Genomic DNA, 22,274 nt, shown 5'->3' on the forward strand with positions numbered 1-22,274 from the left:
CACTGGAGTGGGCTCCTGGGGGAGGAGACACCTCCCAGCTGCTGGGCCCCACTATGGCCTGCCCTAGCTCGAGCCCCGGGCATGCTGGAGAAAGGCCCAGTGCTCCTGCCCACATGACCAAGATGGGGTGGCAAATCCTAGGGCCTTGATGGCATGGCTGACGGGGACCTGGCAGGAGGGATCCCTGGGGGTGGGGGTGCAGGGGAGTGCTGGCTGGAGCGGGGGCTCCATCTGTCCTGGGGCATGATTTGTTATTTTCCCTGCTTTGGGAGGAAGAAGAGGGAACATGGCTGTGTCTCCCCCTGCCCCCCACATCAGTCTCTTCTCCGAGAGCACCACTACATGGTGTCCTGAGTGGGGGCGATGGCGGCAGGAGATTGGTGGATGCAGGGGGCGTGCAGCCTGGTGTCTTTTAATTGAAAGTGACAGAGCCATCCCAGACACCTGCCACTGGCAGCCCTGGGTTAGACGGATGGCAGAGAGACTGGGGGGGCAGGGAGAGGAGGAGGAAATTCCAAGCCCCGTTGAAGCCAGCGAGAGAGAAGAGATCTCTTTATAAATATATCAGAGGGATAAATACCAGGGAGGGAGAGGAATTATCTAAGCTCAATACCAATGTGGACACAAGAACAAATGGATATAAACTGGCCATCAGGAAGTTTAGACTTGAAATTAGATGGTTTCTAACCATCAGAGGAGTGAATTTCTGGAACAGCCTTCCAAGGGGAGCAGTGGGGGCAAAAGACATACCTGTCTTCAAGACTAAGCTTGATAAGTTTATGGAGGGGGTGGTATGATGGGATAGCCTAATTTTGGCAATTAATTTGGCAATCGATCTTTGATTATCATCAGCAGGTAAATATGTCCAATGGCCTGTGATGGGATGTTAGGTGGGATGGGATCGGAGTTACTACAGAGAATTCTTTCCTGTCTGTCTGGCTGGTGAGTCCTGCCCACATGCTCAGGGTTTAGCTGATCGCCATATTTGGGGTCGGGAAGGAATTTTCCTCCAGGGCAGATTGGCAGAGGCCCTGGAGGTTTTTCACCTTCCTCTGCAGCATGGGGCACAGGGTCACTTGCTGGAGGATTCTCTGCAGCCTGAGGTCTTCAAACCACAATTTGAGGACTTCAATAACTCAGACATAGGTTAGGGGTTTGTTACAGGAGTGGGTGGGTGATATTCTGTGGCCTGCCTTGTGCAGGAGGTCAGATGAGATGATCATAATGGTCCCTTCTGACCTTAAAGTTTATGAGTCTATAAATCCTGCCCATGCACAGACTCAGGGCCGCAGCAGCAGCCCTTGCTAGCCAGCTCCTGCCCTCTAGGCCATTGACCCACTCGCCGAAACACTCTGCAGCAGGCTCCAGCTAACTCCCCAGCCAGAGAGGGGGATGATAAAAACCTCCTGCAGGGGCTGGAGGAGGCCGTGGGGCTGTCCGGTGTGCTGTGCTGTGCCTGTGCTGTAAAGGAGCGGGAGGGCTGTACCTTTAGAGCCTGTCTGGACTTTGGTGGTTCCATGCAGACGCAGAACGTCGCAGGGAGCAACACACTGCACTCTCCCTCTCACAGGGGCTCTGCATTTGCTCTGCCCCTTAGTTGGGTAGGGAAGCCCAGGCTCTGCATGAGGGGGAAACAACTCCCAAGGCGCAAAACCTTTCCACTGCCTCACCAATGTGACCGCCCCTCCCTCACCACCACCCCCCACCATTGACACTCACTGGGATGGCTCCTCAGGTCAGTTCAGCTGCTCCATGTTACCTGCCCGAGGAGACCCACACCTGGAGGACACAAGAGAGATGGAGAGAGGTGGTGAGATCCCACAGGACAACTCCCCCCACAGCCACCTGCGTGATCCAGCTGATGACAGGCCATCCCAGAGCAGGGCCTAACTCCACACCCTTCACCAGCCCAACCTTGCTCACGTGGGTCGTTCATTCCTAGCCTTCAGACAGTAATGCCATCTACCCCGGCCGCTACGCTTGTCCCCTCCTGCCGCTTAGCTCACATGGCTGCAAGGGGGTGGGGAATCAGGCCTCCCCTGGGTTTCAATCCCAGCTCAAGGAGGGGAGCGAGGTCTAGTGGATGAGCCCGACACTCAGGACTCCTGGGTTCTTTTCCCACCCTCGTGTCCAACTGGGAGTAAACCACTGTGCCCCTGAAATGGCATTATGAACCCTCCCTTGCCTCATGCTGCTCCTCAGCCCTGCCCTCTGACGGACCCCCAACACCCCCGCAAGCCATTCCTAGGCAGAAGCGCCTCCCCGGGACACCCTATCAAAGGCTGCTCCTGCTGTCATGGGCCAGGCGCTGGGTAGAGACCGAGGGTGGAATTTTCAAAAAGCACCGAATGGGTGTGATGCACTCAACTCCCCTAGGCTGTGAGTTGGGAGTCTCAACCCTATTAAAACGCTCACCTTAGAGTGACGTTTGGGGAGAGTATGGAGGTGGGGGTTCTTTTGGCGGCACTGGGGTAATTTATGTTTAATAAAAGGTACAAAGTGGAATAAACCGTATCCAACGGGAAAACAGGTTAAAACCTTCGCAGGAAGTGGGGAAAGGCCAACAGAAATACACGCATGTACGCACACACAGGGGGACACCCACATACCACAGAACCCCTTTGTGATGATCTGCTGGGGTTCCCAGAATTGTAAATTACTGCCACCCCCTCAGCAAAGGAGAGTTTTGCTATTGCTAAGCTGTGTGACAACCCCCTCCGGCTCGCCTGCTTTGCCAGCAAACTCGCCAGGACCCGGCCAATCCAAACCTGGTAACAAACGGCGAGTCCCAACTCCCGAGTTCCCCGGAGACACCCAGCCCCCCCACGTCCTGAACACTCCCAGAAGTTATTACGTGTGTTGCTCCTTTAAAGAGACAATACCCTGTGGCCTGTTAACTGGGGTTAACATAGGGTGACCAGACATCCCAATAAAATCGGGACTGTACCGTTTTGATGAGTTTGTCCTGCGTCCCGACCAGAGTACGGTTGGGATGCCATTTATCCCGATATTTTGTTTCGGGATCTTCGGCGGCAATTTGGCAGAGAGTCCTTCAGTTGCAGACGGTTTTCAGCAGTATTTTGGCAGCAGGTGCGTCTGTCTTTGGTGGCAAGGTTTATTACCTGCTGTCAAAATACCATCGAAGACCATCCGCGACTGGGTCTCCGTCGAATTGCCGAACTCCTGGATGGGTGAGTGTAAAAATAAAAAAAATAAAAAAAATAAATAGAAAAAAACCGCACAACCCCCCTGCAGTGGTCCTGATATTCTCTCCTTAACATCTGGTCACCCTAGGTTAACATGCCCTGCCTTTCCCTCACGGCACTGAACAGTAAAAGCAAAACAAGTTTATTTAACAGCAGGACACAGGATCAAGTGATACCAAGTACAAGGAATAAAGCCAGAAAGGACTTCAAGCAACCAAAAATAAAAAATACACTTCTAAAAACTAAATCATCATCAGCTCTCGGTCTCGTTCCAGATGGTTTCCTTACTTACAGCAGCTTCACCAGTGTGACTGGTTCTCCCAGCCAGGATCCACCCTTGCAGCACCCCAAGGCTGGTCTCTTTGATCACCTGAAAGATGCATGACTCTTCCTCTCACCTTTGCTTCCCTAAGGTCACTGACCCTCCATCAAGAGACAGGAAGACTTCCTGGGGGTGCAGCTTCCATCCCAGAGATTGTTATGTGGTCCCTTTTCACCCACTTGCTTTCCTGAGGACTTTGTTTACCTTGCATGTAAATGTAACTTCGTGATCTCTGCCTGATGACCAGGCTGGCTGGACAAGCAAATACACGTTCCTCTGTCTAGGGCAGGCTGGGCCATGCACTGCTTGTCAAACACAAACACAATTTTCTAGATCATATTTATAACTCTTCATACACACACCACGCAGTGCTTTCAGGACCAGCGTGTTATCACTTTGTATACGATACCTTACAGGAGACCTTGTGACCCAAGCCCAGTGCCCCCATCCCAGCAGCAGGGACATGGCTAATGTCCTGTCCCCCCCTCCCCCCCCCAGACTCAGCAGCCAGGACAGAACACTCCTCCCAAGCCAGCATGTTAGTAGCCATCTGCCTCAGTGTCCAGACTGAATTCCAGCCACATGGCCGTCTCCCTGCATCCTCATCTCCTGACAACTGGGCTGTGAAATGACTTTATATGGAGGGTGGCTGAGCACAAAAGGAGTGAGAGACAATGGCCCCAGCTCAAGGACGCACCATGCCTTTCATGGCAGCTCCAAGAGGGATGAGAAGCCTTTATTTGGGTCGGGACCAGCCGAGCCCCCCTGCCCCCCAGAGCTCTTTAACCCTTTACAAGCTGGCCTTGCCCAGGCTGCCAGCCAAACAGATTCTTTAGCAGGTGGCCCATGTGTCTGCAGCACCCAGCAGGCAGCACAGGGACACCTCAAGAACCGCAGCACTGGATGGATTGGAAGAGCTGCGAGAGAGAAGCGGAGAGAGGTGGCGTTTCCCCAGGTGCCATCTATGGGAGCAGGGTCCCTTTAGGGGCTGAAATACACAGGATCCACACCCAGGGCCGCCAAGAGTGGTTTCAGGCCCCAGTGAAAACATATTTTCAGGCCCCCCAGCAAGGGCGGACCTCCTAAACAAGGCCAACAAAGCCAGGCCCCCTTCCAGACCCCCGGGCCCTGGTAATCGGTACTGGCTCTCCCTGCCCCCTCGTCGGCCTGGACCACACCCTGTCTCCTGCTCCACAAAAACTCCACACACAAAATGCAAACTCAGAGGTCACAAAACAAAAAGTCTTCCCTCCCAACCCCACCCCGAGCTACACCCCAGTCTGAGGCGTTGTCTGTCTACAGTCATTATAGTAACAACGAATCTGACACCCAAGCCAAGCCGCACTGGACTGGTTTTGATGCAATGAGGCAGCCCGTGTTCCTAATGCATTAAGGGGGCCCTGGCAATGGCGCGTTGGTCACGGGGTGATGCTGATTGTACCGCATGGGAGCCAAGCGCGAGGATGACGGGGTGTTAAGTACAGGGTACAGGCTTTGTGTACACCCAGCGGCAGAGTTTCGCGGCCGGGGCATAGGAGTGGGGCTCAGGCTCCCAGCTCTGCCCTTGGCACATCACTTCCTCCCTCCGTGCCTCTGTTTCTCCTGCTCCCATCTTGCCCATGGAGAGCCTCTCTCGTCCTCTGTCTGTCCAGCACCTAGCACAACGTGGCCGGGATTTGCTTGGGGCCACCAGGTACTTGCAGGCTACGAATGTTAAATACGCTTGAAATGGGCATCGTGCCTTAACACTGCAGATCCTGAGTTCACTCCCCAGGATGACCGCCAGCAGAGTAGCCACCAGCAACACGAGCAGGTCAAGCTTCTCCCCCGGCCGCCCTGCCAACATGCTCCAGCCTGGCCAGATCTCATCCAAGAGCAGCGGCCAAAACAACCCTTGGCCCAGCGCTGGGGGAGCAGCAGCAGGTGGCGACAGGAAGAACCACACCATGTCCCACCAAACTCACTGCACCTCGGCCACCAAACAGCCTCGGCTTTGGTGATCTAACTAGCCCAGCTGGGTGATGCCAGGGCGAAGGGTCCCCCATAGCCCATTCCAAGCCCCAGAGCCACCCAGCCGTCCTCTTCACTGAAATCAGCGTCTCTGAATCCCTTACAGGGAGCAACAGCCAACTAAGAAGGGCAGAGGCATCCCCAGGCTGAGATCTCAGACTCTTGGGCATTAACCAGCCATCTCCTCACCTGGAACCACGCATCAGCTGTCTGGTGAGGATCAGCTCCCAGGGGCCGGATGGATCCCTAGCGTCACTGCACCAAGGCTGGTGAAGCGACACAGGAAGGGGCAGCGACCTCGGGGGTGGCTCTCCCCTACTCACATGGCGAGTGCACTTCTCCATTCCCCAGCCCCTCCCCACGCACTTTGCGTGTTCCCAATCTCTACAGAGAAGTCACCACCAATCAGCCTTACAGGAAGGAACCGGGAGCAAGCCAGACTGTGCCCTGGTGAAATCAGGGATTGCAACACGAAATGAGAGTCACCACCGCAGTCCCACTTGCTGCCTATGGTGGGAAATGACCCCATGCCCCCTTTCACAAGACAGGGGCTGCCCTGGCGGAACTCCAGCTGAGACGTTCAGTGCTGCCGGGTCTGACCCTCACTTTCCTTTCCGGGCCGGAGTTGTTGCGCAGCATTGCTGCATGTTGTTAAACAACTGCCGTGCTCCACCCTAGAGCTGGCTGCATTTCCATGATGGGTGAAGCAATCTCTTCCTGCCGCCCCACCCTCTGCAGCTGGGTCCCAATTCCAGCTCCTTGCACTCTGCCCAACCTCAACCTACGCCAGCAACATATTCCAGGATGATCCCGCCCCAATTCCCAGGCATGCCCTCCCACGCTGCCCACTCCCCTGAGGCCAGGAAGCCTCTCTGCGAGCTGCTTCCCCACTCTGCCAGGAACCCACCCGAGCCTTTCCTCACATTACTGCTCTCCCAGCCCTAACGTAGTCCACTCGCAAGTGCTACTCCTGGGAAGCAGGAGCGCCGGAAGCGCCCTAGAAGTGTGTGTGGGGGAGAGGGGGGTCACCCCTGTTCTGCCCAAGGCCCCGCCCTTCTTTGGCCTCCTCCCCTGAGGCTCCACCTCTTCCCCGAGGCCCCACCCACCACTCTCCACACCCCAGGTGCTTGCCCCAAGGCAGGAAAAAAAGGGGAGGGCAGAGCTTTCAAAAGCAATGGGACCATGGCCCCCTTGTCCCTCCCTCCCGCTGAGAAGCCAGCAACTGAGGGGAAGCAGGAGCAGTTGACACTACCCAGCTTCTCCATTGCCTCTGAACACAAGGCGTCTCCCCCTAAGCCCTGGCCCCTCCCCGGCTCATGCTAACACGCTGGCTCCACACGGTTCGTTCCTAGGGGCGGCCGGTGACAGAAATACCCGCTCAGCCTACACTGACACCGCGGCGCACTAATGGCATCACCACCGACTACGCTGCTCGTGGAGGTGAAGTTAAGACAGCGGAGAGGGGCAGTCATGTCCGCGGAAGCGAAATTGAAGCATAGACCCCTACAGTTAGGTCAGTGTCAGCTGCCTGGCGTCAACCCCTCTCTGCAGCGCAGACCAGCCCTCGGGCTCGGTTGGCGGGGACTCTCCAGGCTCTGAGCTTTGGGCTGACGGGGGCCATAACGTGCTCCACCTGCCATAGATTCTGGCCTCGCCCCAACACCCCACTAAAAATCCAGGCTGCTTGGGTTACCAGCCAGCCTTCAGATCCCACCCTGCAGGCTCCAGGTCAGTTTCAGAGCTGTCCTCTCACCGGTGATGGGGGACCAGCATGAGGTTACCACAGCCCTGAGCCGGCTGGGTCCTCCGCTCTCAAAGGCAGCACGGGGTGAGTGCGTGTGGAGTCAGACCTCACCACTGACCCCCACCAGCAATCTCCGAAGGCCCAGCAGATCTCGGGCTGGTTCCTGCCGATCCTCTCACAGACCATCCTGCTTCTGAAGACCACAGCCCAACCATCTTGTGGGGAAAGGGAGGCAGGGAACCCACCCCACTCGGTAATCTGCCTCTGACCCTACAGTGGAGAGTGAGGAGGACCAGGCCAGAACTGGGGAGCGGGAGGGAGATGAAAGAGAAGCACAAGCAGCCCCCTGAGAGGAAGGGAAGGAGCAGGTCTGGTCACAGGAAGGGACCGCCAAGGGAGAGCAGGCCCAGGGCGCGAGCTCTGGGGAAGGGAAGGAGATTGGACACATATGGGAGGAGGAAAAGGCCAGGGAGCAGGAGGCAGGCTGGGATGAGTTCTAGCCATGCGTTTTGGAGACTGTGTCCTGGGCCTGCCGCATTGAATCCTATATGCCAGGGCCTATATCCTGAGGACACCCCTCTGAGGGAGAGATTGTACTGATGGCACAGAGACTGAGTGACTTGAGGAAATCTGGGATGGATAAGGGATTTGAACCTAGGTCCTCCCAAACCCCAAGCTCCACCTCTAACCACTAGGCCATCTTCCCACCCACAGTCTGGGAAGCAGACTTTTCCCTACTCCGGCCAACTTCTGAAGCTCAAGCTCCTGCCTCCCTGCTCCCAGCACAGAACATGCCCCCAACCCAGCACAGCCAGGCCTCAGCTGATGTGACATGGCAAGAAGAGGGTGACCTTTGGTGTCCAGGTCTCTATTGCCTGGCCCTGTGCAGTCACTACATCCCCTGAACATGGGAATGAAAGCACCATCCTCCACATAGGGGTTTGGCCAGAGCCAGCTCCACATTTAGACACAACCCATTCCCCACGCCTAGAACATGTCAACGGCAGCCTGTTGTACGGGGCATCTCTTAACTGAGTCCAATCCAGCCCTCCTTGGCTAGGACAGGCAGCGTTGAGGGGGAACATGGTATGGCTGGAATCTGGAAGTGGGCCTGAATCAAATGATCTGGATCCAAAAACGATCCATGGGAGTGGGTTCAGAGGAGAGCTGGGAGAACTGCTATAGCAATCGCCTTAAGGAGTTCAAGCTACGTTGTTTAACAAAGAGACAGTTAAGGAGTAGGGGAAAAAGATTTGATAAGGGGCTCTCCTGTCTGCAGCCAAAGGTCTGAAAAGAGAGTGGCTGGAAGTTGAAGCCAGATTCAGATGGGAAACAAGGCATACGTGTTTTAACAGTGTATCTATCCACTGGCCTGGCTTTCCAACGGGTGGATTCGCCCTCGCTAGCTATTTTTAAACCAGGATGGGACGTTTGTCTAAAAGATCTGCTCTCATTCGAGCAGGAGTCCATTCAGGGCAGTCCTTCGGCTCGTGTTCTGGTGGTGGTCAGACTCCATGATCCCAAGGCTCCATTTCGGCCCTTGAGATCTGGGGGAATTTGGACACCCCTCACGGGTGAAAAAGAAGGGGCCCACCCCCCAAGCACAGAGAACATCCCTTGTGGTGGTGGAGGAAGCTAAACCAACACAGCTGACCCGACAGGACTCACCCTGTGGCTGTGCTCACAGCTAGCCCCTCGCTCAGGTCACTCAGCCGAGGCAGGCGCTTTCCCTGTCCCCGTGGTGCAGCGGTGTGGGGAAGCCACCCCAGAACTAACCGCCGGTTTATTCCGGCTCCCACTTCTGCATGGCCGGGGCGGCAGGCTGCCCAGCGTCTGTTCTCAGAATGGAAGAGGAAGAGAAGGCGCGGCTAATCGACCTGACACTGCGAGATACTGAAGCTGCAGCTGGGGTTATGGTGAACCTGCTCCTCGCACAGGGATGTTCCCAGGCAGGTGAAGCAGGAAAGGAGATGCTGAAATTTCTTTCCCCTTTCTTCCCCCTCAGAATGCTCTCTGCATTGCTGCCTGCAGAGGGGCTGGGGCTCCTTCTTGGGAGAAAGGGCCCTCTCGCAGGTTAGGCTGAACTCTTCTGGCCCCGTCTACAGGAGACTTCCCTCCCGCACAGCACTCTGCAGTGTGGACACTTCCCCTCTCCATTATCATAGTGGTCAAAGGCCTCCCTTGTACTGCGTCTCATCCAGTGCAAAACCACCTGGGCTGGATCCTGGCTGGGAGAAGCCGCTGCCTCACCAAGAGGGTGCTGGACCTGAGCCCAGAGGCACAGCAAGAAGGTGGCAAACAGCAACACATGGGGCATGACTCTCCACTATCGCAGCACATTGCCCTCCAGAGTGTTACTATTAGGTGTATTACAGAAGTGCCTGGAGATGCCCCCTGAGATCAGGGCCCCACTACACACATTAAGAGACAGTCCCCGCCCTCAAGAGCTTATGATCTAGACAGACAAGAGGTGAGAGAAGGGAAACTGAGGAACACAGCAGGGTTGTGACTTGTCCAAGGTGACGCAGCAGGGCCATGTCAGAGCTGAGAAGAGAACCCAGGCCTCCTGAGTGAATAGTAGTGAGACATGACACGTCTATATTGCCCCAGGAACCCAGAACGGCTTTGCAGAGAATACACTGACAGGTCCACTGAAATGCAGCCCCTTCTGTGGTGGAAGATGGCAGGCACCTGCCCAAAGTCCAGCACTGCCAGGAGGGAGAGTTCAAGCCCCTACTGAGAAGGGCCAGGGGTCTTTAGCAGATGGGGCCTGGATTCCCAAGGGCTCATGCCGAGCACTGTTCACCCACGCTGCAAGAAGGAAGGACGAGTTACCTCTGAACCTGCCACCCAAGTAATCCCAGGCTCGATGCTACCCTGGATTAGGGACAAAAGGAGCCCCTAGCTGCCGCATCCCATGCAGAGAGGGTATCTCGGTACAGGGGACGCGAGCCTCAGCATCTCTGCCTCTTTAGACTCATGCTCTCCAGCCAGCTCCCAAATAAGATGGGGGGGCTCATTCCCTCCTCTGTATATTACCCCACTTCTCCATGGCAGCGGCTGGGCAGGGAGGGGGGGAATTTACTTTTTTGTGGGGGAGGCAAAAGAGACCAGGCATCTCCGCAGCAAGCTCTTCTCAGATGCAGCAATTACAGAGGCAGAAAGTTGGGGCGGGGGGGAGAATGACAGGAGAGGGAAGAGAGAACCCCCCCCCCCCGCCATCAGCCCCCACCTGGTTCATAGCATCTTGTCTAAGATGCAGGGAATTGTTATAGTAAAGGCCCATCCTGTGCTGGGGGAAAGACCTGTGCCCCCTGCCCACCCTGTGCCCCACCACTGCCCTGTGCCCCCTGTCCACTCTGCCGCCTTGGGCCCCCTGCCCACAGGCAGTGAAAGTCTCCGCTGCTAAGGTAGCCCCCCACCCAGCCCGCCATGAACATGTAAGAGGGAGCCGGTCCCAGGAGCTGCACAAGGGCTGCTATTGAGCTGTGAAGATGCCGTCTGTCCTCATGTGCCCGCCCCCAGCTGTGCCAGCGCAGGGCTGGCCTGGTGCCAGACTCACTGTACAGGAGCACCCATTGTTGGGGAGGGCCCCTCTGGGGCAAGCCGGCTGGATCCCCCCACCCCCACAGTGTTCAGTTCCGGCAGCTGAGCCGGGGAAGGGAACCTGGTCTCCCCACCTGTCAGGGGCAGTGAGACAGAAAGGCTGAGAAGAGGAACAAGAAACTGGCTGTGGTTGGGCTGGGGAAAAACTGGTGTAAGAAATCCTTGCGTGGAGTAACCCTCCGAGCTACCTGAGCCGGGACAGGCATTGCAAGCAGCAGCTCCAGTGCCCCCGGCCTGGCCAACCACAGCCCCAGGCCCTTCCCCTCGCCCGCCACAGCCCCCCCAAACCCTCCCCCACCACACGAGTGCAGCCAGAGCTAGACCTCCCCACTGCGCCCCCCAATCAGCATCCTCTCCTCACACAGCCGGCTCTGGTCACTGGGCAGGGATGAAACCCGCGCCTGTGGCTCCGTGCCCGCTGCAGACAGCTGCCTGTCACACCAGACCCGGACCGGTCTGTTCCCCCGCACCTAGCCCGCGGGGATCGTCTGAATGCCGTGGGCCTTTTATTGCAGTGCAGACATCAAACTCTTCAGGGAAGAGAGTCTCCCTCTTGCTATGGCTGTGTCCGCACGGGAGCCAGAGGCAGCCATACCAGCTCCCACAGACATACCCTTGCTAGCTCTGAATGAGCTGGGGCGCTAAAAATAGCAGCGTAGCCGCAGCAGGCCTAGTACAGTCCCATCTGAAACCCTGGGGACCTACTTGGGCTGCTAGCCCGTCCTGTTACTCCTGTTGCCGTGGGCTAGTGGGGGTACGTGAGCTGGAAATTCCACCTCCAGCTCCACTGCAGATGTCCCCAGTGTGTCCACTGAGCACTCAGCCAGTGGGCCCTGATCTCAGCTGGAGCATGAGCTGTTACTGTCAGACAGATCATAACCCACCCCCAACCCGCACCATCTTCAGCGCCATGCAGCCCACAGTAACTAGCTCTGGTGTTTCTAAGGTGCCCACTACCACAGGATCCAAGTGACAGCCCTATTCCAGGGCAGAACTATGGGATGAATGAACATATACAATAGGGACCGGTCATTATACAGCCAGGTGGACCCAAGAGGGCTTTGCAGGCCGCAGGGCAGACTCTACTCTGTGTCACGCACGCGATGTGTTCCCTGGAGGCCCCGGTTCCTACAGGGCTTTGCTGCCCGGCAGGTGAGCCGCAGCCCTTCCTAGGCAAGTCACCTCCACCATCCTGTTCTTCACCCAACAGCGGGAAAGGGTAGAATTATTTCCCCACTTGGGCACTCGGGTCATTACCGCTGCCCCTATGGGGCCAGGACAAGTGCCCTTCTGTGGGGAAGAGGCCAGGAGCTTTTCCCAACATCTAGGACCTTTGTTTAGATCCGATCGGTAAGACCCTGACTTGTAAGGGCAGAAGAGCATCCTACGCGGGCACTGGTCCAGGAGAGGCTGGGGGGAGGAGAGGGGCGTGCTGTGGGCTGAGTCACCAACACTTCCTAGATGACCTTGAGTTCTGCTGGGAGACCTCCCAGCCCAACACCATTTAGCTCGAGAACTGCAAGAACAACCACAAGAAGCAGGTTAGCTGCAGTTCGTCTGTGCGCCGATGCAGATGGTGCCCCCTTTGAAGCCATCTCCGCACCTTTGCGGCTTTCTCTGCGGCCGATCCCACTCGTTCACATCTTTCCCTTTAAATCCCGACTGCCCCATTATCAGCTGTGCTCACGCCCCCTACCCTGCTGCTCAGGGCCTCGGGTCAGCCACCCTACCCACGCTGCTGCTTACACGGACAGAGCCGTACCCCCTACACCACATGCATTGCAAGGATCAGGCCATTAGCCTCAGGGTGCCAGGACTGGGAGCTGACCAGGGAGTTTCCTGCACATTGGCCTGGAGCAACCTCTGGCCAGTTGCTCTCTCACCTTTCTGGGCCAGAAGCATCTTGCTCGCCAGAGGATCTGGAGCAGGACGCTGGTGAAAGCATCTCAGTGTGACTGGTAAATAGCCTATCAAGGTTTCTTTTCCTGCCTGGGCTCAGGGTGATTTCGGGTTCTGATACCTGAGAAATAGCAGGAGTTTCTAAGCCTGGTGGAGCCCTACTGGGCTCTCGCACATCGACTGGGCCTGGTTCTTGCTAAGCAGCCTCCGGCTCCCGGCCATCTCTGCTCTAGGTCACGAAGCTTTCGGACACACTCATGGGCCAGGCAAGGAAATCTCACCTCCCGCTTTGAAAGCAACACACGCCAGCTGGAAGGTAAATTAGATCCTCTTCCCCCAGCCCCTGCTGTGAGGAGAGGAGAAGGGAGGGCCCTGCTGGCCTGTGGCATCACGCTGACGGACGGGGATTGCTATGCACAGAGTATGCCGTGCTCCAGTCCTGCCGTGCCATAGGAGAGGACACCCCGCAGAGGCACGTCTTGCAGGGAGACATAAATCACTTCTCGGACTCCAGCTCTGCCAAGCGCTGTGGCTGACAGCGCATCCTGCCGTCACGGCCCCTCCACATGCTGCTAATCCCACTGCCAGTGGCTGGGCTTGCCCAGTAATTAAGGTAACAGTAATTGGAATCCTAGTGAAAGCACCAGAAGGCTTGAAATAGCCGGCACCGGAGCCTATTGTTCGCCTGCAGCCATGACAGGAGGAGGGCCTGACTTCCACGACCCCCCCCCACCGTACTCCCCTTTGAGGGATCCCAGCAGGCTTACTGTCCCCGGTGGGGGCTGCATAGCCACAGGATGTCATGGGCACTGCCTCACACAATGGCCAGGGAAGGGCTGCTCAGCCTAGGGGTTGACCGGGGTGCAGTAGCCACAAAGAGGCAGCCCGGGCCTGTGGCTAATGCTCATGCACCCAGCTCCCCCCGAGCGCAGCATGCCAGGGGCTTCCAGGCCAACGAGGACAAGGCTGGTGCTTTGCTTTCCTCCGCATCCCAAGGGCGACTGCTCCAGGGACGGGAGGCAGAGCCTTCCAGCTCAAGGCCGCTGATTGCAATCCAGTTCAGCCATCGCTATAAGCCGACACCGCTGGGTAACTGCTCAGTGGCACGTGAGAGAGCAGTCGGCGGGTCTCACTCCCGTGGAAGCCAGAGCCCCACGGTGAGATGTGCCACCGAGCAGAAGGCAGCCCCTGTGCTGGCTCAGTTGGCACAAGCCATTGTCAACATTACCTAGAGGGACAGCCCACAGGGGTGAGAGCAGAGCGTTCACCCTCCAGCCCATCCCCGTCTCGGCCTCAGGGCTGCACCTACCACCTGCACCTTTTGTAGCACGTACGTTGGCCATTCGTCCAGGGACCTGCGCTGAGACGCACCTGCCACATCACCACCGCTGGATTGGAACCAGTCAGGCGGGCATGAAAAGCCCTGCATAGTCCATCACCAGCCCAGTCCCACTGTTCTCTTCGCTTTGATTATTTTATTCATTGGGAAAAGCTGTCCTGAGCCCCGCAGCAAAAAGGCAGAGCACAGGAGAATTAAGCAGCCACAGTTCAATCAGAGAAGAGCGCTGATCACTGGGGAAGAGACCTCGCCCACACACACACACACACACACACACAATGCAGTGCGCTGCTCACAACACATCCAGTTGTGTTCCGTCCTCAAACCACTTCTTGGAATACAGCTTCAAACTGCAGCAGGGTAAACTCAGCCTTTCCTCCTTATAGGGTAGATAACTTGAGTTCCACACATTGCAAGGGGCCGTCTTTTCATAGAATATCAGGATTGGAAGGGACCTCAGGAGGTATCTAGTCCAACCCCCTGCTCAAGGCAGGGCCAATTCCCAACTAAATCATCCCAGCCAGGGCTTTGTCAAGCCTGACCTTAAAAACCTCTAAGGAAGGAGATTTCACCACCTCCCTAGGAAACCCGTTCCAGTGCTTCACCACCCTCCTAGTGAAAAAGTTTTTCCTAATATCCAACCTCGACCTCCCCCACTGCAACTTGAGACCATTGCTCTTTGTTCTGTCATCTGCCACCACTGAGAATAGTCTAGATCCATCCTCTTTGGAATCCCCTTGCAGGTAGTTGAAAGCAGCTATCAAAAATAGAGGTCTTGTCTGCCCTGCGTGGATTTTAAAATCCTGACGTCCTGAATTCGATTTCTCCTCCACTTATTACCACATAATGTTCAGTGGCTGTCTTCCACCCCAGAGATGGCTGCATGGTATGGGTGCTGAATATTCTGCGTAGTTCATGGCAAGTTCTGAGACGAACAGCACTATCTTTATATGTTTCAGCGTAGCCACACGGTGTGGAGGGGAAATAAGGACATTGCCTCTCTGTAATTTCAAAAGAGGGCACTGGTAGGCTAACAGTAATATAGATTTTTAAAACCTCACATTTCAGCTGCTACATTACCAGTAATGACACCTCCCACAGTGAAAGTAGCCTAGTCACTTTCAGCTTTCTTTATAGTCAATTTCTAGTCAGTTTCCTTTTCCAGTTCTCATGCATTGGACTTGGGTTTTCATTACTACAAGATAAGGCTAAAGTATCCATTTAACTCCCTCTAACACACACTTGGCATCTGAGGAAGTGGGTATTCACCCACGAAAGCTCATGCTCCAAAACGTCTGTTAGTCTATAAGGTGCCACAGGATTCTTTGCTGCTTTGGCAAAAAGCACATCTTTGGTAAAGACTCATCACTCCCTCTTTCTTCAATTAAGGTAGGAGAACTCGGCTCTGAAACCTCCAGGGTGACCCTCCATTAAAGCAGGGCTGGTCACACACAACATTCCTAACATATCAAAGGTAACCTACAAGCAAGAAACAAAAAGCCTTAACAGATGCGTGAACCTAAACTTCCTGACACAGTGTCTCTTTAAGAGAGGATCTAGCAGTGACTTTTAGACCTTGACATGCTGCTGACTCCAAAAACTTACAACCGAAAGTTGGGAACCCACAAACAACAAGGGCACCCACAGACACTGTCAAAACAACTTGGCATAAGTGACTTCCTCAAATGAGTTGCAGAATTAGGACAAGAACTCAGGAGTCCTGATTCCCAGCCCCCAGCTCAGACTCCTGGAATCACTAGAACAAATACTTCTTAGTAATGTTGATCTAGGCACAGCGTGACGTCACCAAAAGTCAGTGAAGTGGCTCCAAATTGACACCAGCGGACTGGGTACTACCGGGTTCTAATCCCAGTGTCACGGAGTCACCGGGCGATGCTCTGGAACTGCTCCCCACCAAGCCAGGCAGGACTTTGGGGAGCCTCCTCTCCCTTGGAGCAGACTTGTTCAGGGCAAGAAGCTCACACATCTTCACCTCCTGGGTCTCTCCTTGGAGCATTCAGCATCCTCTGCCCCTCCGTGCGCTTCCCACAGCGAGTCCACCCCAGCAGGGTCCTGGGGAAGCCACCGGGTCCTGCACCCCCACTTTGCAGTCAGACGTGACTCTCAGCCAGCCAGTAAAACAGAGGTTTATTCAATGACAGGAACAGGGTCTAAAACAGAGCTTGTAGGTACAGAGAACCGGACCCCTCGGCCGGGTCCATTGTGGAGGTCAGTGAGCCAGACCCCCACGTCTGCCCTCAGCCAGCTCCAGACTAACAACCCCTCCCAGCCCCTCCTCTCTCCTCAGCCCCTTTCCCGGGCCAGGAGGTCACCTGATCCCTTTGTCTCCAACACCTTCAGCTGGTACCTTTGCAGAGGAGGGGCCCAGGCCATCAGTTGCTAGGAGACAGAGTGTCAGGCATTTAGATGCACTGGCCCTTTGCTCTGCCAGATACTTACGAACTGCCATGGGGACACTGAGGCACCAACACAGTATTCAGAGAAAACATTAAGAACTTTCCCAGTTCATCACACCCAGCTCTGACACTGACCTGCTAGGTGACACTGGACAGGTTACTGCAAATCTTTGCCTCAGTTTCCCCACCCTGCTGGGTTAATGATGCTTTGGAGTGCTGTGAGCATGAGTTAATGCTTTGAGAGTTCTGTTCTGGGGTCACGATTTGCAGACGGACATGCAAATATTGTTATTTATCCATGCTTACGGTAACGCCTAGGAGCCCAAGTCACAGACCAACCCCCCTGTTGTGCTAGGTGCTGTACAAAACAGAGCAAAGAGATGGTCCCTGCTCCAAAGCGCTTACTCCGGTTCGGAAGCTAACTGCGTCTTTGCAGGCAGACGCTGGGTATTTTTGTGTGCGGCCCCAGGCACGTGACCTTTTTAAAATGGGACGCGTTTACGATCTTTGTCTCCTTCTCAGACAGGAATCTGCGGGCTCCCTGCAAGACCTGCCTTCCAGCGCTTGAATGCTGACCAGTGACACTTACCCACACGCGACAGCGGTGGCTGTGGGCGAAGCAGCTCGTTTCCTGCTTAGGGGATGAAGGGGGCTGGCTGACTTGCAGCTCTGCTTCCAGGGCAGGAGGAAGGAGCTGGCTGAGCTCTCAGGCAGGTGCGCGGCCAGCCAGAGAGGCAGCTCTCGGGAACCGCTCCAGCATCCTGAGCGGAGATGGCAGCTCAGGCTGCAATCTGTGCACGCAGGCAGCCTGCTCCACAGAGAGCTGGCCGGGCGGGGAGCTGTCACAACTCCAGCAGGTCTCACCTCCCACAGTTGCACGCTGGCTCTGTGAGCTGAGTGTGAAGTCGAGAGTGTAATGCTGTGAGAAAGGCGGGGTGCCGGGTGCCGAGCTCCCCAGAAGCTGCCGGCTGAGTGTCGTCTCCTCCGTGCAAAATACTCACCAAGCTCCATTCTCTTGGGGGGAAGCAGCAGGACAATAATTCAAGGAGATGCTTCCCCCAGTGCCCCGTGACTTCAGGGCAAGGACTATTCCAGGGCTACTCGGGGTGCAGGAAGGGTATAAGCACAGGGTTAGAATGGGGGGCACTGAAGAGCACCAGGCTTCCCCCTCCATCTGTAATGCACCATTCTTGCCCCTTACAGAACATCTCATCGGATCCTCAGCTGCAGCGCACTGCCCCAGTTGCCCAGCACGTCACACCAGGCGGCACGGCCCCAGAATGCACCGTGCTGCCTGAGGCCGCAGCAGGCCAGGGCCAGCCCTCAGTGACACGCTGGCGATCCCGCTGGCTTACCCAGAAAGGGGTGAGGTGGGGGGAGGGACGCAGTGGAGAGGGGGAGAGCCTAGTAAGTCTGTGCAAACTGCGCTCCTTGCTCCACAACAGGACAGCTGCCTGGGAGCCGGAGCAGACCTGGGGTGGGAAGGTTTTGGCCTGTGAGCTGTGCCTCTGGGTACAGAGACAGCCTCCCTCTCTGGGGCAGGGGCGCACAGAGACACTAGTGCATTCCCCTCCACTCAACCATGAGGATTGGTGACCCAGGGTGACCAGAAACAGCACAAGGGCCAGGGTAGGCAGGACTGAGCTGATTCCACGGCTGGCTCAAGAGGAGATGTTTATGGGGGGGAGGGGGGGTTTGTAGGCGAGGGACCAGTCACCTCCCAGTGAAAAGAGGCACACGAAGTGAAAGTGGGTCCGCAGCGCAGTGGGGGCAGGCAAAGGCGCTGCAGCACCATGGGACAGAGAGGAAGCCACACCATTCCGGTCCAGCATGCTCAGCTCACGGAGGAAGCTGGGTGGGAACTGGTAAAGGGGTGGGGGAGGGAGGGCTTCAGAGCCGTCCAAAGAGGGGAATCCCAGGGCTGCCTTGAGAGCCGAGCTCTGAAGGGGGGTGGAGAGAAGAGAGGTGCTTAAGGGGAGATCACAGCTTGGGTTGTGGGTGGAGGGCTGGACGCAGGGCTAAGTTGAGATCCAGCCCTTCTGAGCCAGAAAGCCCTTCCACGTAGCACTGGGGGGGAGTGACTCTTGAGAAACCAAGAGGGCTCTGGGGTGCATCTCTCCCCTAGGCTGGTTCGTCTTTGTTTTCCAGCCACAGAAGCCGACACTCAAGGCCCATCTGCCCCAGACCCCTGGGAACAGAGCCACCCTGCTACCTCTTGGCCAGCCACGGGGAGGCAGGAGCTGACAATGGAGATGGGGAAAACAGCAGGAGAGCCCCACCCTGCACCCCCAGGAGTTCAGCTGCCTGAGTGGCTATGGGGCTCCCTGCACAAAGTGGAGCAGGGGTAGGGAAGGAGATACGTGGGAGGACCATGGAGGGAAACCACGCACAGAGAACTCGCCGCACCCAAAGCGCATCAGTTTGGCGGCCCAGGTCGTCCGGGGGCTGGAGTCTGGCTAGCATCAGCCCAGGCCTCACGCTACCAGGGCAGAAAGGGCCAAACACTCCTCTCAGTCACACCAACGCACCACCACCAAAAGTCAATGCAAGAGCAGGAGGGATTGTGCCACGCTTTGGGGGGTGGAGGGGGCGCGGTGCTGGCAGGACTCCCCTCCCCCACAGCCCACTCCCCGCACAGCCTGCGGCATTTGGATCTGGATAGGCGGCTGGTGCCCCCAGGTATGCAAGCACCACCGCAGGGCAGGGCGGGGGAGAAAGATCATGCAATAAAACCCACAGGCTGAAATCAACATGCTGCACACACATTACCCAATGCCCAGAGCACACCCCCTGCCCCAGCCCCAACAAACAGCCCCATGACAGCATTATCACCCCACACACAACCCACGCCTGCCTCGCCTCATGCAGTCACATCCGGGCCAAGAGGAACCCAGAACACCGATGCGTACGGGAGCCGCGTCCCTGCTCAACTCAGAGCCCACCAGGCTCCCTATCGCCCCCCAGCCCAGCTGTGGATCTCCACGGCCCAGACTTTTAAAAGGGTAAATTACCTTGCGACATCCAGCCTCAAAGGCTGAATGAAGCGAGAGGCGGGTGCGATCACTAGCCCCCTGGGGAAAATAAGGCATGGCAAATAGACGACTTGGCTGAGGTCACATGGTGACCAGCGGTGGAGCCAGGAACAGAACCCATCACCCTGTTACCCTCCGCTTTCCAGGGCAGCCAGGGAAAATTATGGGGCTTTGGGAATAGTTGTTAGGGTTTCCTTCCTGGCATCAAGGACACGTTTCTCCATTCTTCACAGCCCCTGCTGCCATGTTCAGAACACATTCGACAGCTGTCTGGGTGGGTGGACGCAGCCACATGGAAAGTGTGTGTTATGTTAAATAGTTAGCGAGAGAAATGGACAAGCAGCGCCCTGTGTGGTCAGCACATGAGAGGCTGGTGCCCCAGATGATTCCAGCATATAGATCTGGCCAGTGGCTCAGGCCGCAAGGGCAGATACATCCATCCCGTAACCAAGGGAGCAGCAGGCTGGAGACCAGACCAGGTCCTTTCCTGCAGGGCCTGCATGACTTGAGGGCAGGGGTACGTCTCCTGCTGCCAGGTGTCCCAGGCTGAACCCAGCCTATAGTGACAACATCCTCTGCCATCAGACAGCCACTGTGGTCACTGGGTCTCCAGCTGGTCCCTCGTGGGGATGTGCCCATCTTGCACCCTTCGGCCTCTTGCTGAAAATCCCCAGACAGACAGACCCAAGGGCTGGCCAGCCACAAAAGCTGCACTGATCTCCCGTTTCCCCGGCCTGCTACGGAGGAGACATCTAGGGCCAAGCCACGGTTTTACCAGGGATTCCTTCTCATGGGCTGCTCTTCATTCCCGAAGAGATGGAAATGCAACCTCCAGCCCCTGGGGGAGATGATCACCTAGGGTGACCAAATGTCCCGATTTTATAGGGACAGTACCGATTTTTGGAGCTTTTTCTTACATAGGCTCCTATTACTCCCCCAACGCCTGTCCTGATTTTTCACATTTGTTATGTGGTCACCCCACGATCACCTCTGTGTGTGTGCTAGGAACAGGGAGAAGAAAAACTGGACCCAGTCCCTGCCTCTCGCTTCCCCCTTGCTCCTAAACACCCTGGCGAGGTCCATGAACATGGCACACCAGGGAGGGCTGCCTGTTACCGTCACTGCACTGCTGCGTTATGTCAGGCCCTGCTGTTAAGCGCGGGTGTTAATGTAGCAGAGCGTGGTTCAGACATACCAGGTTCAGTCCCGGCCAGCAATGGAACCACAGGGTCACTGCACAGAAACGAATGCTCCTTCAGAGCCTGCGTCTTGCTGTAGGGAAATGTCTAGGTGAGCACTGGGGGAGGCCAGTCACACATGTACAACTTTCCCTGCCGGTGCGTGCAGGGACAATCTGTCACGGTCTCATTCCTGAAGACCCCTCTCAGCACGAGCCTCGGGGCTGGGAGTGGGCTACTGGCATGAGCTCCGAGTTCAGATCTACAGGTGGGCGGGACTCAGCATTTACCCATGAGGAAAAGAAGGGGGAAATTGTCCCCAAATCATCAAGGGTGGGGGAGAATCAACGCTTGAGAAATAAACTCAGAGAAACACACCACGCAGGGAGTTTTACAGGCCAGCCCAAGCTTTCTTTCCCCTGTCCCAGCTAAACTGCATGGTAGAAGCCTAGGACCCAGCACTGCGCTCAGCGAGTTGTGTGCACACAGCTACTTCCGTTCTCCCCCTCCCCCATATAAATACAACGCACTCGTGCGACACACCGCAGCTCAGCAGAGCCCACAAATGCTTTTTCTGCTACCTAACCCTCCAGCCTGCCCCCTGACTGACCCAAAGCAATCGCACCATCCTGCCTTGTGAATGGATTCTTAGTTTTAGCAGATCTGAGACAGCAGAATTTGAATCCAGACCACCCCGAAGTCTGGGCTGGCTGTGTCTGGGACTCATCTAAGGAAGCCGACGGTTTCCCCGAAATGGGAAGGAAGCCATGGTCTTGCTAAAGCCCACTGCTCCTTTAAGGCAGGAGAACTGCTGGGCTTCCCATCACCTCACTGCCCTCAGGAACTCACACCACACCTGGCCCTGAGCACCCAGTCCAGGCTAAACTCACCCCAAAGTCCAGAGGGGCTGTGGCTGAGGACGAGGTGTGGGACAGAGGCCTTTATGTAGAAGGCAGCAATCCCTTCCTTGAGATTGGGGCAGGCCTAGTGGTTAGGGAAGGAGATGGGGAGTCAAGACTCCTGGGTTCTGCTCCGACTTCTAACAGCAGCTCACTGGGTGACTTTAGGCAAATCACTCAACTTCAGAGACTTGTTCTCCACCCCCCATGAAATGGATTCAATAATCCCTGCACACCCCGCTCTCAGAGGGGCCTGCATGGCTCCTTCACTGAATGTCCATAAAGAGCTCGAAGCTCCCTGCTCTTAGAAGGTGTTTTTCCCACTCTGGTCCAAGTCAATGTGTGATTCTGTTCTATCTAGATTCTTGCACCATGCTCAGAATATCAGAGTATCACAATTACCCCTTCCCTGGGGATCGATCTGTGTGACCACCATGATTCATGCACCCACCTTTGTTGTTAGCTTGTCCTGCCACCCTCTAGTTAGTCACCTGTTGCATATTCACTAAATCTTAGATTGTGAGCTCTCTGGGGGCAGGGACTGTCTTTTTTCTTACTTGTTTGCAACCGCCTAACACATCAGAACCCCGATCCCTGACAGGGTCCGAAGACCTTACAGCAA

General features: G+C 56.1%; 1 protein-coding gene across 4 annotated transcripts in view; it reads right to left on the reverse strand.

Moving 5' to 3' along the window:
- The window catches only part of FGR (FGR proto-oncogene, Src family tyrosine kinase), a 37,508-nt gene that overhangs the window by 11,565 nt on the left and 3,669 nt on the right, over window positions 1-22,274 (reverse strand). For 3 of the 4 annotated variants that reach the window (XM_050932025.1, XM_050932028.1, XM_050932027.1), the window contains exon 2: window positions 1,720-1,779. The gene's annotated coding sequence lies outside the window, so the exon portion shown is untranslated. Of the gene's footprint in view, window positions 1-1,719; window positions 1,780-3,498; window positions 3,778-22,274 lie in introns of those variants that run through there. The other variant, XM_050932026.1, reaches the window with a different exon arrangement.

This window comes from Gopherus flavomarginatus, chromosome 22 (genome assembly GCF_025201925.1).
Source record: "Gopherus flavomarginatus isolate rGopFla2 chromosome 22, rGopFla2.mat.asm, whole genome shotgun sequence".
NCBI lineage: Eukaryota > Metazoa > Chordata > Testudines > Testudinidae > Gopherus > Gopherus flavomarginatus.